This window comes from Stegostoma tigrinum, chromosome 1, assembly GCF_030684315.1.
Source record: "Stegostoma tigrinum isolate sSteTig4 chromosome 1, sSteTig4.hap1, whole genome shotgun sequence".
NCBI lineage: Eukaryota > Metazoa > Chordata > Chondrichthyes > Orectolobiformes > Stegostomatidae > Stegostoma > Stegostoma tigrinum.
In genome coordinates, this window is record NC_081354.1 from 114,524,333 (window position 1) to 114,537,669 (window position 13,337).

Genomic DNA, 13,337 nt, shown 5'->3' on the forward strand with positions numbered 1-13,337 from the left:
CATCCCAATTATCTACATATCTGAAGCCCTCCCTCCTACACCAGCTGCGTAGCCACGTGTTCAGCTGCGCCCGCTCCCTGTTCCTCACCTCGCTATCTCGTGGCACCGGTAGTAAACCAGAGAACACTACTCTGTTCGTCCTGCTCTGCAGCTTCCATCCTAACTCCCTGAAATCACTTTTTATATCCTCAATCCTATTTCTGGCTATATCATTTGTGCCAATATGTAACACGATTTCTGGCTGTTCGCCCTCCCCTTTTAGAACCTTATAGACCCGATCGGAGACGTCCCGGACCCTGGCACCAGGGAGGCAACATACCTTCCGGGAATCCCGATCTTGACCACAAAATCTCCTGTCGATTCCCCTAACTATCGAGTCCCCTACCACGAGTACTTTTCTATTCTGCCCCCTTCCCTTCTTTGCCACAGTGTCAGGCTCAGTGCCAGAGAACTGACTACTATGGCTTTCCTCTGGTAGGTCATTCCCCCCCAGCAGTATCCAAAACGGTATACTTATTGCTGAGGGGAATGCCCACAGGGGATCTCTGCACTGTCTGTCTGTCCCCTTTCCTGGGAACTGGGCTGGTTTTGGGATGCGGTGGGGGTAGGGGAGATTTTGAAGCTGGTGAAGTCCGCATTGATACCATTGGGCTGCAGGGTTCCCAAGCGGAATATGAGTTGCTGTTCCTGCAACCTTCGGGTGGCATCATTGTGGCACTGCAGGAGGCCCATGATGGACATGTCGTCTAAAGAATGGGAGGGGGTGTTGAAATGGTTCGCGACTGGGAGGTGCAGTTGTTTATTGCGGACCGAGCGGAGGTGTTCTGCAAAGCGGTCCCCAAGCCTCCGCTTGGTTTCCCCAATGTAGAGGAAGCCACACCGGGTACAATGGATACAGTATACCGCATTGGCAGATGTGCAGGTGAACCTCTGCTTAATATGGAAAGTCATCTTGGGGCCTGGGATAGGGGTGAGGGAGGAGGTGTGGGGGCAAGTGTAACATTTCCTGCGGTTGCAGGGGAAGGTGCCGGGTGTGGTGGGGTTGGAGGGCAGTGTGGAGTGAACAAGGGAGTCACGGACAGAGTGGTCTCTCTGGAAAGCAGAGAATGGGTGGGGATGGAAAAATGTCTTGGGTGGTGGGGTCGGATTGTAGATGGCGGAAGTGTCGGAGGATGATACGGTGTATCCGGAGGTTGGTGGGGTTGATGTGTGAGAACGAGGGGGATCCTCTGGGGGCGGTTGTGGCGGGGCCACTCTGCTTTCCAGAGAGACCACTCTCTCCGTGACTCCCTTGTTCACTCCACACTGCCCTCCAACCCCACCACACCCGGCACCTTTCCCTGCAACCGCAGGAAATGCTACACTTGCCCCCACACCTCCTCCCTCACCCCTATCCCAGGCCCCAAGATGACTTTCCATATTAAGCAGAGGTTCACCTGCACATCTGCCAATGCGGTATACTGTATCCATTGTACCCGGTGTGGCTCCCTCTACATTGGGGAAACCAAGCGGAGGCTTGGGGACCGCTTTGCAGAACACCTCCGCTCGGTTCGCAATAAACAACTGCACCTCCCAGTCGCGAACCATTTCAACTCCCCCTCCCATTCCTTAGACGACATGTCCATCATGGGCCTCCTGCAGTGCCACAATGATGCCACCCGAAGGTTGCAGGAACAGCAACCCATATTCCGCTTGGGAACCCTGCAGCCCAATGGTATCAATGTGGACTTCACCAGCTTCAAAATCTCCCCTTCCCCCACTGCATCCCAAAACCAGCCCAGTTCGTCCCCTCCCCCCACTGCACCACACAACCAGCTCAGCTCTTCCCCTCCCCCCACTGCATCCCAAAACCAGCCCAGCCTGTCTCTGCCTCCCTAACCTGTTCTTCCTCTCACGCATCCCTTCCTCCCACCCCAAGCTACACCTCCACTTCGTACCTACTAACCTCATCCCACCTCGTTGACTTGTCCGTCTTCCCTGGACTGACCTATCCCTTCCCTACCTCCCCACCTATACTCTCCTCTCCACCTATCTTCTTTTCTCTCCATCTTCATTCTGCCTCCCCCTCTCTCCCTATTTATTCCAGGACCCTCACCCCATCCCCCTCTCTGTTGAAGGGTCTAGGCCCGAAACGTCAGCTTTTGTGCTCCTGAGATGCTGCTTGGCCTGCTGTGTTCATCCAGCTTCACACTTTATTAGCTTCAGAAAAGGTCCTGAAACTCACAGAATGCAAGTAATTGATATCAACCAAATTCTCATTACTGTTCTGCCAGATTCGTTTTAATTTTAATTGATGTAGAGACATTTGGACAGAGGAATGATTGAAATTTTTTGGCAGTGTATTTAAGATAATTACTCTGTATTTTTCAGTGAATGGTGTCAAGTTCTTGTAGCTTCTTAATTGAAAATAATGAATTGCATTCTGGATTACTGTCACAATCCCTTATTAGCAGGATTCTGTGTGACTTTTGTCATTACATTTAAGTAACCATAGTGTTGTGGCCCTTCAAGAGAATTTACCTATCAGGATCCCATGTCGTATGGGTTTACAATGTTGTAATTCCCCATCCTCAAACCAGCATGAACTCCTTGATACGTCTCCTCGACATTTACAGACCAAACCTTCAGGACTGACTGTGGCTAGCCCTTTGAACAGAGTTCAGCAAATGCCCTTGACTGAGCTTGGTGCCTTTCATTTAACTAAAGAACTACTCACTTTAGACTTTCAGACATAGCTATTTGCTTGACATACCTACAGTGTGTTTGTTGTGGAAGCTGCTGATACATGCTGGAGATGTGACTTTGACTTAACACAACACTGTCGAGCAACATGACTACCCATAGACTGTTCAATGCTGACAGTCATGACAAGCTACGTGCCTTTGTCTTTGGGCTAACGAGCAAGGCAAAGACAAGAACTTGGGCATCCAAGTAAGTGCAAAGTGACTGCGAGCAAAGAAAGAACGTTGAGATGTCTGGTTGTGTGCTGCTACACCAATGGTGATCTAGTACCTACATTGTAATATAAGGTATCAGTGAGCTCAAGTGCAGAGGTGAAGGGCTAAAGTGTGTTCTAAGTTAGTCTGAGATCAGTCACAATGATGTGAGGAGGCTTTGTGGTTTGCAGATGCCAACTTCTGTGGGCCCAAGCTGGCCAAGGAGAGTGCCATAAGATGTTGGTGAATGAAGGTGAACACAGAGGTCAGGAGAAGCACCAGATGGGCTTCATCTGTCGGGTGGCTCCACAGACTTGGTCTGGAATTGGTGATACCTAGTTTCTCAACAGTAACTGTGCAAATTGCATAGAAGTGTGGCGAGATTAACTAATAATGAAAATAAAGTGCTTACTACTTACTAAGGAGATTCCCATCTAGTCATTGAAATGTTAAAAGGAAAATTGGGAATTTCTTCATATCGGAAATCAGATTTTTTGCATTCTTATTGTAATCTCCCAAATTTCTCACCATTGCCCATGTTGTTGAATAGCTGGGAATATTCAGCTGAATGTAACCTTTGAAACTGACATTTTTACTTAATTGTACATTTTACTATGCGGATTATGAAATTTGGCTTTTTGAATGATTTTGGCTGAATGTGGTTTTCAACAACATTGTACACCTGACCTCTTAGAATCATTTTATGCTTTTGCTAAGAAACATCATCAGAGGTTATCTTGCTGCTGAACTTAGAGTTAAATAAATATTCACTTTTGGCACAAATCCATTTTCACGCTAGCATTTTCATACAAATTCCCTTTTGGCATTTTCACCAAGAGTATGACTTTGAATATGGGCTGTAAAGTTTTCACAGTTCCTCTTGCTATGTCACTGTAACTAACCAGACACAGAGTGAGAGCAGGTTCAGAGGAAATTCCTGCCCAGTGTTTCTTTAAAAAAACAGTCACAAGCTGTAAATTGATGCAAAAGTGAAGGGTCTAGGCCTGAAATGTCAGCCTTTCTGCTCCTCTGATGCTGCTTGGCCTGCTGTGTTCATCCAGCTCCACACCTTGTTATCTCAGATTCTCCAGCATCTGCAATTCCTACTATCTTTTAAGTACTCTTCCTGTTTACAGATTTCTGCCTTGCATGTTGACCTCTTTGTTTTGAGATCTGCTGTGTTCTATGATTATATTCTATGATTGTATCAATTCTAGTGGAAAGTGACTTGCCAGTTTATCAGGACAAACAAAGAAAAAGATACTTAAATTCTGCATGAATTGCCAAAGTGATTTGCTATAACTGCATAGTAATTGGTTTTGCATCTTTAAAATAAATCTATTTGTTTATTTTGCTGAGTTGTAATATTGCATGGTTATACTTTATAGCATGTTTATAAATGGTCAGAATTTTCCAGATACATTTTAATAGCAAGCTATTCAGTTATTTTTGCAGCACTTGATATTTTTCAGGTAAAATTATTTCCAAGCTTTTTATCTGGCATACAAAAATATTCCAACTATACTGTTAATAATGAGGACGTATACAGTGCGCAGGAGCAAGTCATGTAGAACTTTATAAATTTTGAGTGTGCACAATTCTTGTTCCAACAAATGTTATTAATGCTGCAGTTATTTTTAAAAATTTGCAAAGAACCTACACTTAGCTCCCCAAAAAAGCACAAAGTGGTTATTTGATTTATTTTAGCTTTCTGTGCACTAAACCATGATAACTGCATTCTCCACACCGAATTAAATGCAAACTTATGACAATCCTACCAAAAGTGAGATCACTGCCAAAGTGATAGTAATGCTAAAACCAGTAACAGCTGTAATCTGTCTGTAGACAGATGATATCTGAACCATGTTTTCAATATGCAGTGGCAGATGGCAGACACTTTGCTCACTGAGCTGTAGTTAAGAGGACTGAGTCTTCAAAGTATTCCTGCTGACAGTACTGTTTCATGACATTTGACAATATTTATATGGCGTTCTGCATACTCTATAACACACATCAACTTAGACAGAAATTCATTTCATGGTCAGCTATTCACCTCGTGCACAGCTGCCATCCATTACCTGAGCAATTAGATGGGTTCAGCAACAGATGAAAGTGTAAGTAATATTTCTGTATTTCACAAATTTGGAGAGGAGAATCAGTTCATAAGATAGCAAAGGTAGTTGCAGTTATCCCATAGAGATGAAGTGTGGACCTGGCTTGTACACATTTTGTATAGCATGTTAGATCTACCTCAGAGGTGAGAGGGAGATCTGCTCTTGCTGCCATAGAGCTGCGTAATCTGCTGAAGAAAACCATAATAAGGCTACTGCTGTCATAAGAATGCACCTCCCTGTGCTTGTGAAGATCCTATTCCAGTAAACATGTTGACCTCAGGAGAGTGTTTGTCATTTGGTAAAGGTTTCTGCATTCTGGAGTTGATTACGGTCTGTGTGAATGTCAGCTAGCCTTGAGTGCAGCTGGCTTATTAATGACTTGCATCCCACAAATAGTTCGTTGTTCCACTTCTGTGAAGCTCCATTTCTTGTCAGCTTTTCAGAATCTAAAGTCATCAATGAAGTTTATTAGTGATAATGGGAACTGCAGATGCTGGAGAATCCAAGACAATAAAATGTGAGGCTGGATGAACACAGCAGGCCCAGCAGCATCTCAGGAGCACAAAAGCTGACGTTTCGGGCCTGGACCCTCTCTGATGAAGGGTCCAGGCCCGAAACGTCAGCTTTAGTGCTCGATCAATGAAGTTTATTATGCAGCTTCAATTGGGTTTGTCTTACAGCAGTTCCAAAGGGAACGTAAGAAGTAAAGAGATTAAAATTAGTGTGGTGGGGGTCAAGGTGTGGAAGGAGTATGATTAGACAACAGAGAGGGAGACAAATTTTTAAATGCAAGTGAAAGGCAGGAGAAAGGGGGAAAATACAAGAAGCAAATTAATAGAAACAGGAGCACAGGAACAGCCATTTTCTTCCACACTTGAAACTACCATTATTCTTAATGGCGAGTTGTGTAAAGATGAGAGAATTCTGGGAGGGACTGTACAAAATATATTTTCAGTACTACAAAATGAAATGGAAGCAAAGCACTTTGGATACTGGAGTATCCAAAGAAACAAAGAAAACTCTGGAGAAATGTTGCTGGCGTGGCAGTATCTGTGGAGTGAGAAACAACCTTTTGAGTCCAAATGACTCTTATTTGGAATTAAATATTTTGAACTGAATTTACTTACATGGCAAATAATGTGTGTTTGAATTAGCTTTAACATTTCAAACAATTAAAACACATGAGTGAGGCAGACGAATGTAGATTGTTGTCCAATGATCCTGCCATCAAATTGGTTGCATCACTGATCAAACCTTTATATCATTAGGTCCTTCTAATCCCCAACTATAACAAATTAGTTAGCTGGCTTTCTACAGATACATTGCCAACAATGAACAAGTAACAGTCCCTTTATAAGTTTTTTTTATTTCTCTGGAAGTGTGCCATCAGTCGTGCAGAGTTTTTGCTGAGCAGCAGAGTTTCAAAGAGTGGAGGGCACAGCAGGTGATCCTTTCAGAAACAATAATGGAGGAGAAAATGAATAGCCATTTTCAAAAGCATGGACTAAGAGAAAAGCAGACACAGGTATGATAAGGGAAATCTACGTTTGACAGACTTCATTGAGAGAAGGCAGATGAAGGCAGTGTAAATGATAATGTACATATGGATTTTGGAAAAGACATTTAATGAAATACCATCATATTATGCTAGGTCTATTGTGATTCCAGCCCAGATCAACAAATTTATGTTATGATCTGGCAATGCATGAGTTAACATTTTTTAAAGTTGACAAGGTGTGTGATCCCAGATATTTATTAAAGAATTAAGGCACAAGCATTTATAGTTTTGACCAAATAACCATTATATTTTATGTACCTAATTGTATAGTAAAATAAAACGCAATATCTGTACAATTTATATCCTCGGATACAGTGTTGACCTGAGGTAATTATAAGACCAGACAAACCATGGTCAGACATTCCACAGAGCACATGAAATAGCAAATGTAGGCAAGACAAATTCAACAGATTGCTCATCAATTTCTTCCCTGCCCACTGACTGTTAGAAATCACACAGCACCAAGTTATGGTAAAATAGGTTTATTTGAAAATACAGTCGTTTGTGTGACTTCTGACCATGTTCACCCCAGTCCAACACCGGCACCTCCATATCAGTGAATGTTAGTGAAACAGTAAGTCATTAAATCCAATTAAATTTTACAAGGAGCTTTATCTATGGAACTTTCTCAAAGCGACTTTTTCATGGATTGTTCACATACAGATGCAAAACTGTGGCTCATTAGCAGACAGCTGGTTTTGCTAAGTTTTTACAACCTATGTGTCCTGAGTTCTAATGTTTCTCACATGCAAAAAGCAAATACGGCTTATGTGCTTCTTTCATCTTCGCACTGCTGCACTGAACTATTAATGGCACATGACTTATTCCAAACCACCATAGCTCCCAAGGCTTTTCTGAGCCCTAAATCCTGGAAACTAAGAGACCATAAAACAGAGGTGCATAAGTATGCCAGTTGGCCCATCAAGTCTGCCCTACCATTTAGTAAAATCATGATCTGATAATCCTCAATACTATTTCCATTACTGTTATAACACTTGATTCCCTTGATAATTAGAAATCTGTCTTTCTAAGCTTTCATCATATTTAATGAACCAGTATCTGTAGCCCTTTATGGTAAAGAATTCAACACAATCTGAGAGAAATATTTTCTCCATTTGTTTCGTAACTGGACAGCTTGTTAGATTAGGGCATTGAGATTGCATACTCTGCTTCTAGACTCTCCCAAAAGAGAATCAATCTGTCCATACCTACCCTGCTAAGCCCTCTTAGAATCTTGCAAATAAAACTTAAGTCTTTTCTCATTCTTCTAAACTCCAGTGAGTATAGGTTTAACCTACTCAGCCTCTCTGCAGAAGAAAATTCCTCCATATCCAGAATCAACCAGGTGGTCCTTCTCTGGACTGCCTCCAATGCTAATATATCTTGTCTATAAAAGGGAATCGAAACTGTTCACAGGTTTCCAGCTGTGACCTAACCTGTGCCTGGTATAGTTGTGGTAAGACTTCCTTGTGTTTATGTATCCCATTATCACTGTGTTTATATTCTGTTCTCTTTGTAGTAAACACTGTAAGGATTCTGATTCTAAAGGCCAACATTCCATTTGCCTTCCCCAGTAATTGCTGAACTTAGATACTAACTTCTTAATCATGCATGAGAACCCCAAAATCCTTCTATGTTGCATTTTCCTGTGGTCTTACCCCAATGAAATAACATGAATTTCTGCTATTCTTTTGAATTAAATTCCAAGTTTTCTCCTGCTCACTCCCATCTGAATTCTAAATTCTACCATGTTATGTTCACCATGCTGACATGCTGAGTCCTGTCTGGAGCTCAGGATCACCTCCTCAACATAGAGGCTCTACTCCTTGAATCTAAGTACTTGCCTCTCTAACTAAGCAACCAAAGGTAGCAATCTTTTCTTTTGTCACCCTCATACTGCCTAAAGGGACTTTCAGAGGCCTATCAATTGCTGTAAGTGATTTATTAAAAACCACACAACAAACCATACTGGTATCAATTGATAAGATTGAATTTAGCAACCTAGCAGTCAAATGTAGTAATGGGTATAGAATCAGAGAACACCTACAGTGTGGAAGCAGGCCATTCAGGCCATTAAGTCTACACTCACCCTCCGAAGAGTATCCCACCCAGACCCAATACTGCACTTTATCCCTGCAACCCTGCATTTCCCATGGCTGACCTACCCAACCTGCACATCTGTGGTCTATGGGAGAAAACCATAGGAACCATCAGAAACCCATTCAGATACAGGGAGAATGTCTGTGTGGAGTTTGTACAGTCACCAAAGGCTGGACTCCCTCGCGTTCTGATGCATCAGTACTAACTACTGAACCACCGGCACGCTGAGCTAAAAGGCGCATAGTACATCTGTCTTACATTGCTGTTCAATGCACATAGAAAGCCGGGCAGCTTGTTATGGTTATCAGCAGTTAGTAGTCATTAGTCAGGGGAATGGAATTTTCTGTGCAGAACCACCCTACCTGAATGTCCTAACTACAACTTGCACCAGCAGCCTACATGCCAAACACACCACGTGAGCATCAACCAAGTAGCCATGTTTAAAGGGAATAGCCCTCAGTCAAGTACAGATGATGCCAGCAATGGGGTGGTTCCTGTCCAGTCAATCAACGCTTTACCCGATCTCAGTCCATGGGTGTGAGCATGGCCATTTGGCTTTTTGACACTCATGGTCGGGACCTGTCCATATAGGTGTTGTGAAGCCAAACGTAAGGAACCCTTCCCCCTGCCTTAGTTATTTCTGCCTTGCTATGGGATGTTTTCCCCAGGAATGAGAGAAAGGCGGGGATTGAGTGAAATGAAAGTGGATGGTACAGCTGTTAGTGCTGGTGCATGTGGGGAAAGGTGATAAGGTGTCTGAGTGGGTGTGTAGGAGATGCGAGGCCAGGCAGAGTTAGTAGCCTGAGGAGATTTGAGTGAGTGAGAATGAGGGAAGATGTTGCACATAACATGAGCAGAGAGAAGATGGTGGCACTTACCCTGACCAGGAGGAATGAGCCGTTGACCATCATGCAGCATTACTGGGTGTTCTCCAGATGGCTGAGACCTCAGTGACCCAGGTGGCAATCATGGACAAGGCTGGCAGGGTCTGGTGTGGTGACGTCCTCTGGATGTTTTGGGGGAAAAGGGCATCCTTCCCTTGTACCACCCTGTACAGCAAGACCTCTAGGTTCCTGTCAGTAAGCAGTGCATCAATTTGCTATTATCTGCGATGTTCAGGGCAAAAATCACGAACTGCACAGGTCATCTCTGAGCTGCCAGTGTTTGACTGGACAGACAACAGCCTTTAAAGATGGCACAAGACCTAGTATCCGCTCCCTCCGCTCCAACCCCAACCTCACCATCAAACCCGCAGATAAGGGAGGCGTAGTGGTAGTATGGCGCACCGACCTCTACATCGCCGAGGCTAAACGCCAACTCTCCGACACCTCTTCCTACTACCCCCTCGATCATGACCCCAACCCCGATCACCTATCCATCATCTCCAACACCATCCATAACCTCATCACCTCAGGGGACCTCCCACCCACAGCATCCATCCTTATTATTCCCCAACCCCGCACTGCCCATTTCTATCTCCTTCCCAAAATCCACAAACCTGCCTGCTCTGGTCGACCCATTGTCTCAGCCTGTTCCTGCCCCACCGAACTCATCTCCACCTATCTGGACTCCATTTTCTCCCCTTTGGTCCAGGAACTCCCCACCTACGTCCGTGACACCATCCACGCCCTCCACCTCCTCCAGGACTTCCAATTCCCTGGCCCCCAACACCTCATTTTCACCATGGACGTCCAGTCCCTATACACCTGTATTCCTCATGCAGATGGCCTCAAGGCCCTCTGCTTCTTCCTGTCCCGCAGGCCCGACCAGTCCCCTTCCACCGACACCCTTATCCGCCCAGCCGAACTCATCCTCACCCTCAACGACTCCTCTTTCGATTCCTCGCACTTCCTACAGACAAAGGGGGTGGCCATTGGCACCCGTATGGGCCCAAGCAATGCCTGCCTCTTCATAGGTTATGTGGAACAGCCTCTCTTCCGCACCTACACAGGCCCCAAACCCCACCTCTTCCTCCGTTACATTGATGACTGTATCGGTGTCGCTTCTTGCTCCCCAGAGGAGCTCGAACAGTTCATCCACTTCACCAACACCTTCCACCCCAACCTCAAGTTCACCTGGGCCATCTCCAACACATCCCTCACCTTCCTGGACCTCTCAGTCTCCATCTCAGGTAACCAGCTAGAAACTGATGCCCATTTCAAGCCCACTAACTCCCACAGCTACCTAGAATACACCTCTTCCCACCAACCTTCCTGCAAAAATTCCATCCCCTATTCCCAATTCCTCCGCCTCCACTGCATCTGCTCCCAGGATGAGGCATTCCACTCCCGCACATCCTAGATGTCCAAGTTCTTCAAGGACCGCAACTTTCCTGCCACAGTGGTCGGGAACGCCCTTGACCGCGTCTCTCTCATTTCCCGCAACACATCCCTCCACACCCCGCCCCGCCACAAACGCCCCAAGAGGATCCCCCTCATTCTCAAACACTGCCCCACCAACCTCCGGATACAACGCATAATCCTCCGACACCTCCGCCATCTGCAATCCGACCCCACCACCCAAGACATTTTTCCATTCCCACCCTTGTCTGCCTTCCGGATAGACCACTCTGTCCGTGACTCCCTTGTTCGCTCCACACTCCCCTCCCACCCCACCATACCCGGCACCTTCCCCTGCAACCGCAGGAAGTGCTACACTTGCCACCACACCTCCTCCCTCACCCCCAACCCCAGGCCCCAAGATGACTTGCCATATTAAGCAGAGGTTCACCTGCACATTTGCCAATGTGGTATACTGTATCCATTGTACCCAGTGTGGCTTCCTCTACATTGGGGAAACCAAGCGGAGGCTTGGGGACCACTTTGCAGAACACCTCCGCTCGGTTCACAATAAACAACTGCACCTCCCAGTCGCGAACCATTTCAACTCCCTCTCCCATTCTTTAGACGGCATGGTCCATCATGGGCCTCCTGCAGTGTCACACTGATGCCATCCGAAGGTTGCAGGAACAGCAACTCATATTCCGCTTGGGAACCCTGCAGCCCAATGGTATCAATGCGGACTTCACCAGCTTCAAAATCTCCCCTTCCCCCACCGCATCCCAAAACCAGCCCAGCTCATCCTCTCCCCCCACTGCATCCCAAAACCAGCCCAGCCTGTCTCTGCTTCCCTAACCTGTTCTTCCTCTCACCCATCCCTTCCTCCCACCTCAAGCCGCACCTCCATTTCCTACCTACTAACCTCATCCCACCTCCTTGACCTGGTCGTCCTCCCTGGATTGAACTATCCCCTCCCTACCTCCCCACCTATGCTCTCCTCTCCACCTATCTTGTTTTGTCTCCATCTTCAGTCCGCCTCCCCCTCTCTCCCTATTTATTCCAGAACCCTCTCCCCATCTCCCTCTCTGATGAAGGGCCTAGGCCCGAAACGTCAGCTTTTGTGCCCCTGAGATGCTGTTTGGCCTGCTGTGTTCATCCAGCTTCACACTTTGTTATCTTACAAGCCCTAGTATCACAGGATATCCCAGCAGTGGTGTGTATTTCTGGCTATGGTGAGTGGGAAAATTGGGCTGATATCAGACAAGAGGGGCACAGTGGATATGTAATGAAGTCAATTTGGAACAATCACAAGAGAAAACTCACTATCCGTGCCACACTCCATATAACTGGATGAAAATGACACCAAGCCATAAGATGGAAAATTCAGCCCACGGAAACATAGAAAATAGAAGCAGGAGTAGGCCATTTCGCCCAGTGAGCTTGCACCACCATTTGACATGATCATGACAAATCACCTTTCTAAACAGTATTCTCCTGTGCTCTCCCCAAAATAAATGAAAGTAAATTTTCAAGCGTCAGGAAAACTTTAATTGTAAAGATTGGGGAGAATGCAAGGAAATAGAAGGCTTGAAGTGAATTTTGAAAGGGACATGAAGAAGTTGGTGAAATTTTTAAAAAATGAGAAATGAAATTCAAGGCAGAAATGTGAGAGTTTGGCAGAAGAAGAAGTAACAGTAGATTGTAAATAGTACAACTGAAGGGAGTAGAAATTGAGAGACTTGAATGTATGAATTAGCTTTATTGTTACATGTACGCAGATGAATACAGTGAAAATGTGCAATTTGCCACTTAGGGCACCATCTTAGATACTAAGGTCCCTACGTACAGCTTTTTCAGTTACAGTTCTTGAAAAAATAGAGAAGTAAAAAGAAAAATCCAGCATCGCAGACTTACAAATAAATTATAAAATGGAGAGAAAAATGTACAGAGAAATGGTCTTCTGATGATGGTAATTGTGCATAAATTATTAATAGTGGCAAGGCAGCTAAGTGAAGCTGAGAGGGTCCTATGATCCCAGCTAGAATGCTGTCCACTTTTGGGAACATGCTTTTTCGAAAATATGAAGACCTGGGAAGGGAATTTTTCTTTTTCTCATTTGGTGTGGGTGTTGCTGGCTAGGCTAGCATTTGTTGCCTACACCATCGCTATACATCCATTCAAATGCAGAAATATAACAAATCTTTAAGTTCGATATAGCTGATTCTGCCTTGTTCTTGCCTTTTTTTTGTAGTGAGTGAATATCATAGCTTGTAGGCAAAAATGTTAAAAATATCAATATTTTGATTACAATATTCATCTTCCTACTTCATTCCTATTGATTCACAGAAAC

At 44.9% G+C, this 13,337-nt stretch overlaps 1 protein-coding gene across 1 annotated transcript in view; it reads left to right on the forward strand.

Moving 5' to 3' along the window:
- Positions 1–13,337, forward strand: part of slc7a2 (solute carrier family 7 member 2) — a 160,963-nt gene that overhangs the window by 45,153 nt on the left and 102,473 nt on the right. The window lies entirely within an intron of this gene.